The sequence below is a fragment of the Coregonus lavaretus genome (genome assembly GCF_964263955.1).
Source record: "Coregonus lavaretus genome assembly, chromosome: 8".
NCBI lineage: Eukaryota > Metazoa > Chordata > Actinopteri > Salmoniformes > Salmonidae > Coregonus > Coregonus lavaretus.
Window position 1 is genome coordinate 57366532 of NC_139995.1, and position 13411 is coordinate 57379942.

A 13411-nucleotide genomic window follows, 5' to 3' on the forward strand; every position below is an offset into this window, starting at 1 on the left:
GTGCTGGAAGCTCACCACACAATGTTCATGGTCAGAATTGCTTATCACACTTCAGTTGGCAATTCTACAGAGTTTGGAGACTGCGTTTACTACATGCCGTGCTCTCTAACCTTGAGGTTGCTAGTGTCCTGCACTGCCGCCTGCTTTTCCGCTGTTATTTTAAAGTTAAAGCGAGGGTATTCACTATCCGGTTGTGCCACGTGAGAGTTGGGTTGATTACATTAGCTATGTCCCTCACCATAATGTTTGCAAAGCAGTGCTTTGTAGGCAGGGGCAAAGGACACTGTGTACCTGTGTCCCCTGTGGTTTTTCTGCGGCTGGCATCCAATATTGGTGCGTTGCAGCAATGTGTGGTACAGGCCAGAGAAACTTTTGAGGAGATGGGGAAACTCAATTGGAATCATATTTATGCCCATTTTGTATGTTGTCAAAGGGCTGCGCAGTGCATTATGGAACAAGGAGATCTCTCCAGGAGGGAATGGGAGTCAATTGGGCGCTATTTCAAAACCCAAAATTATGTCAGGGGCTGATGTGGATGCGGTGTTGGAGTCAGGCGCAGGACACAGAAGCTTAGTTGATCCGACTTTAATAGTCACAGGAGCAAAATACAAATCCAACGGGCCTCAACAAACAGGAGGCGAGCGAATACGCAAAAAAGTGCGAAAAGCACTAACAAGAAAACAAATAACCTACACCAACGGACAGGCGTACAACACACAACAAAGGAAACTTAGGTGACATCAATACGAGATATGGAACAGGTGCACTAATCAGACAAGACCAAACAACATCAAACGGTAGCAGCTAGTACTCCGGGGACGACGAACGCCGAAGCCTGCCCGAACAAGGAGGAGCAGTCTCGGCGGAATTCGTGATAGTACCCCCCCCCCCCCCCCTTGACGCGCGGTGTCGTATAAATATTTGACTAATAATTAATCAACTCAATATCTCGCAAGACACCAGAGCTTGTGAATCCAAGAATTTAGACTTTATTGCATAACAAAGCCGAGCTTGCTCCATGGAACAACTGTCTCTCTCTGGCTTAGAGATCTCTTATATACACACAAATGAACAAACATGCGTACATTCCTAACTTATTTTAGTTCTGCACCACCCTTCTTTTTCAACATCCAGCTGTCACACAATGTCCACATCAAAAGGTCATGAATGCTTTTTTCTATATGAAGCCTCTCATTCTATCATTCTATTGGCTGCGTGGCTTAGGCCCCTTCTTAAAAAAGAACTACGGTAATGCATACCATGTGTCCATAACAAGCCCATGGGCCACAGTTTGAGAGCCCCTGCGACAGAGCACATACATTCATTTAAACATAATCATGTTTATTACTAATATTATTATTTTACCTTTGACCTCTCCCTACTTTTGCCTTAATGATACATTAAATAATACCATATAATCCCCCCTATGGGACATTCCAACAATGTCCCAACAATACAAATATTAATTGTATAAATGAATATAAGCATGTGCATTTCCTTATTTCTAACCTTGCCATATGTGGTTACTTTTCATATGCATATATTTAAACCAATATATCTTCCTCATTACTTGACCCATCCTGATGAGGACCCATAGCCCAGTCAGGTATTGATTACAAGTCTAGAAGGTTTTCCTCTAAATTAACCTCCACATTTTCCGTTGGGCTTTGTAACCATGGCAAGCCCATCCACCCCCAGGAACAACTCCATTCAAACATTTAGAATTCCCAAATGGACAATCCATTGGTCCTCCCTTAAGTTTACAAAATGTCCCATATTCATTTACATACTGTCCTGGAGCTCCCTGAACTGGGTGTATTTCTTTGGCTGAACTAGTAACAATGATCTGTACAGTTATTTGTTTTACTTTGGTTTGGATCAACAAATTATTTTAACAGAAGTAGTATACAGCAAAACACTACTCCCATTACTACAAGTGATATTCCTATCATTATTGCCATCTTTGTAAACATTGCTCCCCACTTCTGTTTAATTGTAGCATTTTCTCATATGTATTATTATCCTAACATATGCAACTTTATCTTAACAATAATATCTAGGACATGTTAAGAATGGTGTCAACATCTTTAGCTTACATAATATTTTTTTTCCCATATAACAAGTATTATAACAATCAAAATAATCAATGTCAATATCTAATCCATTAATTGCAATGTCAACATCATTAGGCATTAATATTAATAACTTATTCAGATCAATTAGTCCACTTATAATTTATAATCATAATCAAATTAATTACCCAAAACAACTTTAGAATGACAATTCTTAATTAGTCACCTTTGTTCCATCATTCAAAGTTAAAACTCTCACCTTGTCACATATTGACACTGGCCGAATGTATATTTATATTATAATAATTCTAGCATTAACTTCCTCATAACGAGAATTACAACAGATCAGTTCCTCAATGCATTGTCCAAATTACTATAAATTTAGTAGTGTATAATACGTCCTTAATAAACATACTACCTCAACTAACACTCCCTTCCTCTACCGGCACTCAATCTTCTGGCGTCTTCATTATGTTCTTCAGATAGCTTCATAGTTCATCTTGGATTGCCCATAGCAATGTCCCAATTCCAATGTCACACCTGAACCGCCACACCTCCACCATCATTCTGTTTTGTCCATGTGCAAACCAGTATACCCAAACTAGGAAGAACATTGCATTTGCATAGACCTCATTCCTCACATTCTTGAAAGAAAAGGCACAAAGGAGAAGGCAATTGATTGCTTTGATTTGATGCTGGATTCAGGTCTCCTGGCAGAAGTGGTGTCAGACAGGAACGTCTTCAACGCCTTTGTTGTTCCTCTTCAGCCGAGTAGAGGATTTTTGGTTTTTATTGAGGTTTACACCGTTCTGGGCCAAATGATCTCTGCAATGCATTACGACACCATCCGTAGTAACCTCAGGAAAGGACAGATCATAACAGTTCAGTTGAGGTAATTTCCAATCCAAAACATCCCTATTAACATTGTCTACATGACAAATCATTATGTTTCACATTCTCCCTTGAATTCTCCCAAATTATATAACCCAATTGTTTTATTGTAACATTCCTATATTTTTGCTCACACTCTATTTGACATTACTCTGGTGTTTCCCTTTCCTTGTTCCTATTCTAACAATTGCTTACACTTCTCTCCTCATCCTGGTTGATCATAAAATTGTTTATATTTAGGATTTCCTAAATTTTACAAACATTCTGCTGGCCAATATGGTCTTTCCGAGTTCCTTATATGACAAAAGTTGTAGTTGAATCATAACACAGTCCTAGTAACTGTGAAGATTTTGAACTACTGTTAATTCTTTAAACGGAGATGTGGTGCATATTAGACTATTTTCTTTATTTAATTGTAATATAAGATATTGTACTCATCTATATCAATCATTGTTTAACGGCTCCTTCAATTCCCTTTCTTCTGTATTTGGTATAGCTCTAACATATACAGGGTTTAATGCACTTTCCCAAGGAATAACTACTCCAATACCACTTCCCCCTGGAAATCTAACACCAAATACTACATCAAATTGTTTATCTAAGTCTTGGACTGTTCTCCTTATGTCTATGATTCACCTGTCTCTTTCTTTCATTATCTTAAGGTCACACTACCCCATGTGACTTCCCCATACTCTTTGTGCTGGTTTCTCACACACCAATAATATTTTAACCCTTGTATTTTAACAGTGATCCCTTCCTGTATTTTTAGTTATGGTTCCTGCCTGTGCAAGAATATACATTCTAATCCTGTCTATATCCCTTCTATGTCTTGTTCTTCTGCTCTTTATTATTATCAGTACTCCATTCCCCTTATTCTCAGGTAACTAGTCAAGTTTAGAGAAATCAATGATAAGGATATCTGGTGCGTCTTGGAGGTCTGGAATCTCTCGGTGGTCTGGAATCTCTCGGTGGTCTGGAATCTCTCGGCGGTCTGGAAGGTCCTTAAAGTCTCTTAATCATCAGTTCCCTCACTCTGATACAATGGTTAAGATGATACCCGAAACTCCCCTCTATCCGTACCATCGTTGGTATAACCTGGACAACGATGTGTATGGTCACTTCAGTTGTTAACCTTCCCCCGTCACTAGGGTCTCCGGATCAGCCAAAGTCCCTCTCAATCTATCGACATCTGTCTGTGAAAAGTGTCCTTCAATCAGCCTACCCATAGGGAAGCTCAGAGTTACTGCTGCAAAGACACAAGCACAGACACACACAAAAGACAACAATGCTACCCAATGGCTGAGGTTGGAACACTCCTATAGTGGGAAACATGAATCTAAGTATCTACTCCACCACTTTTACCATTATTAAGGTAGCCAACAACACCTGGTACAGGCCCCTCCACATAGGGTCTTTCCAGCTCTTTCTTCTGTAGTCTTTTGCCATCACATAGTCTCCAGGGCACAGAAAATACTCAGATTATCCTACTCAGTTGGGCAGAGTTATCTTCACCCATGAAAAGAAAATCTTAAGAACATTGTTAGGTTAGGTGAGACACAGTATGCTACTCATGTCCTCTCATCCGTCAAGAGAAGCCTTGAGATTATGAAGCACACCTGCTTCCAGCTTGTTGTAGTTCACTTATCTCATAGACAGACCACCTCTACACCATGCCTCCTATCACAAAAACAAAAATGATTTAACCTAACCCATAACACATTATTACTACTGCTCATATCCTTAATACACCTTGCATATTTCCCCACAAAACTATAATAAAATATTAAAACCTCTGTAATCCCATATTAAAACCTCTGTAATCCCAATTTCCCCCCTTGGACACATGCATCACATCGTGATTCATGTGTACAAAAAACAAAACAAAACAATATTGCCTATCAAACCTAAAATAATAACTAACCTTAAAATGACAACCCTTGAGCATATATTTACTTAAGCATATCTTTCCATAACACTATTCAAGGAATACCTCTCCTTCAGGACTAACCCTCTCACTTCATCCTTGTCCTGTTAAGACTAATTTATATATAGGATTTTTTCCAAATTATAAACTTCTTCACAATTATCCTTATTTTATCTAACCCCCTAATTCAGCATGCCTCTAGAATTTATAGTGCGGGTGATCAGGTCGCACTATAAAGCCAGGACAGATTTCAGAGGTCATTGAAATCATTCAATGAATTGTTTCATCCAATAGTATACTACTCCTAACAACCATCAAGACCTTTCATAAATGTTGTAATTCCTTTGTACAGCTCTTTTCAAAATAAATCACACATATTTACTTATCCCTCAGTAAATAAAACCCAAATTACATGTGTATGCCCCTTTAAGATATTTCACTTCCATCCCATAAAAAAAACCCAAATAGAAATAAAAATCCTATACAACTAACATTTCATACTAAGTAGTTTGTTTGTGGTTATTTGAACACCATATAGTAAAACAATAAACAAACAAAAATGGCCAGGCCTTATTTATTTTGGTAGCTCCCTATGACAACCTAAAAATAAAACTACTTAATTTTACTAACTAGTTCCACCCTAGCCTACCGACTTTTTTAACCTCCCAATAAAAAATCTCCATGTTCCTGGAAGAGAAAGTATACATGTCGTTAACATATAATCAACAATCCAAAGATAGTAATTACACACAAAACATCATACATATATCCCCAGTCCTATGTCATCAACAATCATTAACCCCAGCATCAATTTAAAATTGTTTGATACATCGTGTCCTACCTTACCCCTAACATAATATTATAGGAGACTCCCATCAACCCTTAAAAGAAACTCCCACTTAGAAGACACTAGATAATAACACGTTTTATTATGTTAACTACACCTTCCACTATAAACCTATAACCCCATTTTAGTAATTTAAACGTCGCAAACTGTTGCATTGATGTTTTCCTTTTTTTCTTAAATACAAACTTATTGTTTCATAATCCAAAACCCATAAAAAGATGTCTACTTAATCCATCAAGCCAACAGCAACAACTACCTCCCAAGGTTCAACGTACTATAAACAAATTATCGTTATCTGAAGTAATAAAACATCATCATAACTCACTGCTGTTTAAACAAACTATATAATGTCATAATAAAATGATCAATTATCAAATATCGTTCCTTATTCAACTATCGAGACATGTTCTTCATTAGTAAATCGTCTCCACAAAGCAATACTACCCAATAACATATTCTCATTCTCCTAAGTAGAAATAATTACTTCTAATAAACAATCCCATTCAACATCAAGTCAACCTGTCTCATCACCCAATTAACTTATTTTTTAAACCCTCTACAATATCTATCATACTCTACCGCTAATTTCCCTCATAATGGTACCTCAACAGATGACAAATTATTTTATATTTATAGTAAAAACCAATAAAACATCAAATTCACCAATATGCAATTTCAATTACTATGTTATCCTATCCGACATGGATTGGTAGGACAACATCTTTCCTATAATGTTATCAATGAAACCAGTAATTCACATCAACAACATCAATGTAAAAGATTTGCTTTCTGTCCCCTACTGGATTCGAACCAGGGACCCTCTGCACACATTGACAACATTCACCACCGAAGCACCGTTACCCGTCGCTCCACCAATGCCACACAAAGCATCTACTTCCAGTTCATAGAGCAAGTGACATCACCCAACGAAAACCGCACTATCTCTCACCGCTAACTAGCTAGCAATTTCCTGCCGATAATAATAATAATAATAATATGCCATTTAGCAGACGCTTTTATCCAAAGCGACTTACAGTCATAATATTCAACCTCCTATGACTTCCTACAAAATCCCCTAGTTCACGTAATGAAAATACATTATCATTCTACAATTCACAGACGTCACATGACCACACCGGTACACGTGACCTGTTCCTCCAACAGGTTTTATTCTACCCCTCCTGGTAATGTGAATTTTCTACACTCAGTTGGTCAATGAATATCCACGCACCATTTATTCCTCTCTTTCCCAATGTGAGATTGGGCACGCCCTTTCTCCATCAGACAGAAGCTTCAAACAACCTCAAATATATTTCCTTTCCTTACAGAAAGGCTATTTACTTGCAGGATTTCTTATTATTCTCACTCACACAGATGAGCAGCCACTTGTGCCCAAATGAATCAGACAGTTGAATGACTCACAGCCGCCCAAGCAACCCTTTCACCATACGAGATGAGCAGACCTACTCTATATAACACTTTATCAAAATGTCGAAGCGCTTGTAGCTATTTAACCCGTTCACCTACTCAGGATGACCGGTGTTACTCCAATTTATGGTGTCACCTACGCCGGATGACCTAACTTTTTTACCTGATCGACTCTACCTAATTTTGGCATCACCACAACAGAGGATGATGCCCTACCTGCCCGTTCAGACCTCTGGAGTGCTAATTTTAGCTCTCCAAAGCGGTATCCACAGGATTCCTATTTATTTAGCCTAGGTGTTACACTTCCTCTACACACCTGGACTTCTACTACGCTTTCCTAAGCGACCTGTAAATTCTGCCCTATTTTTTTCAACACAGAAAAAGGAGCGGTATTACACAGGATTTCTGCCTACCTAAGCAGCTTATAAACGATACACTTTCGCTACACGTTTATAGCGGTATTCGAAGGACTTAACATGTTATTGTCTGATCGCTCAACCAGCTGGACAGCCGCCCGTGCCGAAATGACCCAGACAAAGCGATCAGCAGGATGAATCTAATTAATCAAATCAATCAAATCAATCAAATCAATCAAATCAATTGAACAGACGGTTCAGACAAACAACAGCGACATGTATTCTTAAATTCAAAAGCTCCTAGTCTTTAATTTTCTGGTTCTTCAATTTGGAGAGACCTATTTGGTATTTCTTTAGATGTTGCCGAGCCCCGGATCGGACCACACAAACGTTATACTATATAAGTAAGAACTTGGCTTACCTTTTAAAAGCGGCCGCTTTTGTTTGTATGGTCCGTCCAAGCCGTTTCACAACTGCAGATGTATACCGTCTCTGATCCCTATTTTTCAACTCCTGGCAAGGTCGCCAATATGTCGTAGAAATATTTGACTAAAAATTAATCAACTCAAAAATATCTCGCAAGACACCAGAGCTTGTGAATCCAAGAATTTAGACTTTATTGCATAACAAAGCCGAGCTTGCTCCATGGAACAACTGTCTCTCTCTGGCTTAGAGATCTCTTATATACACACACAAATGAACAAACATGCGTACATTCCTAACTTATTTTAGTTCTGCACCACCCTTCTTTTTCAACGTCCAGCTGTCACACAATGTCCACTCCAAAAGGTCATGAATGCTTTTTTCTATATGAAGCCTCTCATTCTATCATTCTATTGGCTGTGTGGCTTAGGCCCCTTCTTAAAAAAGAACTACGGTAATGCATACCATGTGTCCATAACAAGCCCATGGGCCAGAGTTTGAGAGCCCCTGCGACAGAGCACATACATTCATTTAAACATAATCATGTTTATTACTAATATTATTATTTTACCTCTCCCTACTTTTGCCTTAATGATACATAAAATAATACCATAGCGGCTCCAGCTGTGCGCCAACCCCGGCCTCTGGGACGGCCAGGAGGACGTGGAGCAGGGCGCGTAGGATGACTACGATGGAACTCAGTCAGGAGGGATGGATCTAAAATGTAAATTTAAATTAAGAAATATTAGAATGAGCAATCTGAGTATTAAAAAAAAGATATATACAGTACCAGTCAAAAGTTTGGACACACCTACTCATTCAAGGGTTTGTCTTTATTTTTACAATTTTCTACATTGTATAATAATAGTGGATGCATCAAAACTATGAAATTACACACATGGAATCATGTAGTAACCCCAAAAAAATTCTAAAAATCAAAATGGATTTTAGATTTTAGTTTCTTCAAAATAGCCACCCTTTAGCCTTGGTGACAGCTTTGCACACTATTGGAATTCTCTCAACCAGCTTCAGGAGGAATGCTTCTCCAACAGTCTTGAAGGAGTTCCCATATATGCTGAGCACTTGTTGGCTGCTTTTCCTTCACTCTGCGGTCCAACTCATCCCAAACTATCTCAATTGGGTTGAGGTCGGATGATTGTGGAAGCCAGCTCATCTGATGCCCGTACACAGCCTGGAGTTGTGTTGGGTCATTGTCCTGTTGAAAATAAATGATAGTCCCGCTAATCGCAAACCAGATGGGATGGCGTATCGCTGCAGAATGCTGTGGTAGCCATGCTGGTTAAGTGTGCCTTGAATTCTAAATAAATCACAGACAGTGTCACCAGCAAAGCACCCCCAAACCATCACACCTCCTCCTCCTCCATGCTTCATGGTGGAAACCACACGTGCGGAGATCATCCATTTTCCTACTCTGCGTCTCACAAAGACATGACGTTGGAACCAAAAATCTCAGATTTGGACTCATTAGACCAAAGGACAGATTTCCACTGGATTAATGTCCATTGCTCATGTTTCTTAACCCAAGCAAGTCTCTTCTTGTTATTGGTGTCCTTTGCAGCATTTTGACCATGAAGGCCTGATTCACGCTGTCTCCTCTGAACAGTTGATGTTGAGATGTGTTTGTTACTTGAACTCTGTGAAGCATTTATTTGGGATGCAATTTCTGAGGCTGGTAACTCTAATGAACTGATCCTCTGCAGGTAACTCCTTGGTCTTCCATTCCTGTGGCGGTCCTCATGAGAGCCAGTTTCATCATAGCTCTTGATGGTTTTTGCGACTGCACTTGAAGAAACTTTCAAAGTTCTTGAAATGTTCTGGATTGACTGACCTTCATGTCTTAAAGTAATGATGGACTGCCGTTTCTCTTTGCTTATTTGAGCTGTTCTTGCCATAATATTGACTAGGTCTTTTACCAAATAGGGCTATCTTTAGTATAACACCCCTACCTTGTCACAACACAACTGCTTGGCTCAAATGCATTAAGAAGGAAAGAAATTCCACAAATGAACCTTTAACAAGGAACACCTGTTAATTGAAATGCATTCTAGGTGACTTCCTCATGAAGCTGGTTGAGAGAATGCCAAGACTGTGCAAAGCTGTCATCAAGGCAAAGGGTGGCTACTTTGAAGAATCTCAAATCTCAAACTATTTTGATCTGTTTAACCCTTTTTTGGTTAATACATGATTCCATGTGTGTAAAAATGTAGAAAATAGCAAAAAATAAAGAAAAACCCTTGAATGAGTTTTTTTTATTTTTTTATTTAACCTTTATTTAACCAGGTAAGCCAGTTGAGAACAAGTTCTCATTTACAACTGCGACCTGGCCAAGATAAAGCAAAGCAGTGCGATAAAAACAACACAGAGTTACATATGGGGTAAAACAAAACAAAGTAAAAAATACAACAGAAATAAATATATATACAGTGTGTGCAAATGTAGCAAGTTATGGAGATAAGGCAATAAATAGTCTATAGTGCAAAATAATTACAATTAGTATTAACACTGGAATGATAGATGTGCAAGAGATGATGTGCAAATAAATATACTGGGGTAAAAATGAGCAAAATAAATAACAAAATAGGGATGAGGTATTTGGGCGGGCTAATTTCAGATGGGCTGTGTACAGGTGCAGTGATCGGTAAGGTGCTCTGACAACTGATGCTTAAAGTTAGTGAGGGAGATAAGTGTCTCCAGCTTCAGAGATTTTTGCAATTTGTTCCAGTCATTGGCAGCAGAGAACTGGAAGGAATGGCGGCCAAAGGAGGTGTTGGCTTTGGGGATGACCAGTGAGATATACCTGCTGGAGCGCATACTACGGGTGGGTGTTGCTATGGTGACCAATGAGCTAAGATAAGGCGGGGATTTGCCTAGCAGTGATTTATAGATGGCCTGGAGCCAGTGGGTTTGGCGACGAATATGTAGTGAGGACCAGCCAACCAGAGCACAGTGGTGGGTAGTGTATGGGGCTTTGGAGACAAAACGGATGGCACTGTGATAGACTACATCCAATTTGCTGAGTAGAGTGTTGGAGGCTATTTTGTAAATGACATCGCCGAAGTCAAGGATCGGTAGGATAGTCAGTTTTATGAGGGCATGTTTGGCAGCATGAGTGAAGGAGGCTTTGTTGCGAAATAGGAAGCCAATTCTAGATTTAACTTTGAATTGGAGATTCTTAATGTGAGTCTGGAAGGAGAGTTTACAGTCTAACCAGACACCTAGGTATTTGTAGTTGTCCACATACTATAGGTCAGACCCGTCGAGAGTAGTGATTCTAGTCGGGTGGGCGGGTGCAAGCAGCGTTCGGTTGAAGAGCATGCATTTAGTTTTACTAGTGTTTAAGAGCAGTTGGAGGCTACTGAAGGAGTGTTGTATGGCATTGAAGCTCGTTTGGAGGTTTGTTAACACAGTGTCCAATGAAGGGCCAGATGTATACAAAATGGTGTCGTCTGCGTAGAGGTGGATCTGAGAGTCACCAGCAGCAAGAGCGACGTCATTGATATACACAGAGAAAAGAGTCGGCCCAAGAATTGAATCCTCTGGCACCCCCATAGAGACTGCCATAGGTCCAGACAACAGGCCCTCCGATTTGACACATTGAACTCTATCAGAGAAGTAGTTGGTGAACCAGGCGAGGCAGTCATTTGAGAAACCAAGGCTATTTAGTCTGCCAATAAGAATGCGGTGGTTGACAGAGTCGAAAGCCTTGGCCAGGTCAATGAAAACGGCTGCACAGTACTGTCTATTATCGATCGCGGTTATAATATCGTTTAGGACCTTGAGCGTGGCTGAAGTGCACCCATGACCAGCTCGGAAACCGGATTGCATAGCGGAGAAGGTACGGTGGGATTCGAAATGGTCGGTGATCTGTTTGTTAACTTGGCTTTCAAAAACTTTTGAAAGGCAGGGCAGGATGGATATGGGTCTGTAACAGTTTGGATCTAGAGTGTCACCCCCTTTGAAGAGGGGGATGACCGCGGCAGCTTTCCAATCTCTAGGGATCTCAGACGTTACGAAAGAGAGGTTGAACAGGCTAGTAATAGGGGTTGCGACAATTTCGGCGGCTAGTTTTAGAAAGAAAGGGTCCAGATTGTCTAGCCCAGATGATTTGTAGGGGTCCAGATTTTGCAGCTCTTTCAGAACATCAGCTGTCTGGATTTGTGTGAAGGAGAAGCGGGGGGGGCATGGGCAAGTTGCAGCGGAGGGTGCAGAGCTGGTGGCCGGGGTAGTGGTAGCCAGGTGGAAAGCATGGCCAGCCGTAGCAAAATGCTTGTTGAAATTCTCGATTGTAGATTTATCGGTGATGATAGTGTTTCCTAGCCTCAGTGCAGTGGGCAGCTGGGAGGAAGTGCTCTTATTTTCCATATACCTATGTCCAAACGTTTGACTGGTACTGTGTGTCGTGACATGACTTTAACATTAATATGAAGACTTATCTCTAATTAACTAAATATGTTTAATTGTTAACCGATTTCAATTAATCATGAAACAATTAACTCATTAGAATTTGGGGCACCATGAGAGCAGTTATTTAAAGAGTCACCATCTCCCGAATTAAACTCTAAAAGGTCTTTCCCTATCACATCTATAAACAGTCAATTATTAATCATAACCTCGTATCATATCATCATTCTGAACGTCGTAACCTCCTTGCATCTTCAAAAACCCAAGACTTGCTTATGATTTAGTACTACACAAATTGGTTTCATTATTTATTTACTAGTAAATTAAATGGGAAAACAGGATAAACAGCGGTTATTGACTGGAGAAAACAGGTCCCTAGTGGAATGACAACAACATGGCTTGTTAAAGAAAAGAGGAAGAGGAAGAAAGAGAGCAACAGAGAAACTTAACATGGATACATTCAGAAACTTCTCAACTACAGTAATTACATACTTGGCACATGAACCGCCGCCCGCTTTGAGTAAGAAACAGATCGCCTCTGACCATTCCCCACGTTTTACAGTAGGAATATTATTCCAACATTCGCTTTTGAAAGCGTTAAAGTTTCAGCGGGAAAAAGTCTGTTGAAATAAAGAACATTGCTTTAGTTAATCCTGAGGGAGCAGCCTGAATGTTCTCCTTTGATTTACAACAGGGTGTGAGCTGTTAATCACCACTAGTCCTTCCTTCCCCCCACTGCGGGTGAGAGGGGATCTGACTGAAGTTATTCACTTCGAACCTTACCTGGCCTATTTGGATTCTCTTGGAGAGTCATGACGTTTGTGTGTATATATATATATAAATGCTCAAAAGTTTCCTGTTTGTATCCAGAATGGTCCCCCACATCTCTTGATACATGTGGGAAGCGTTGGAGTCAAAATGGGCCAGAATCCCTGTGGAACACTTTTGACCATGCCCCGACAAATTGAGGCACAAAGGTCAAGAGACAAATGTGAGGTGACAGACAATACCGCCTTGCACACTCTTGCCTGCATCTAGCTGAAATAGT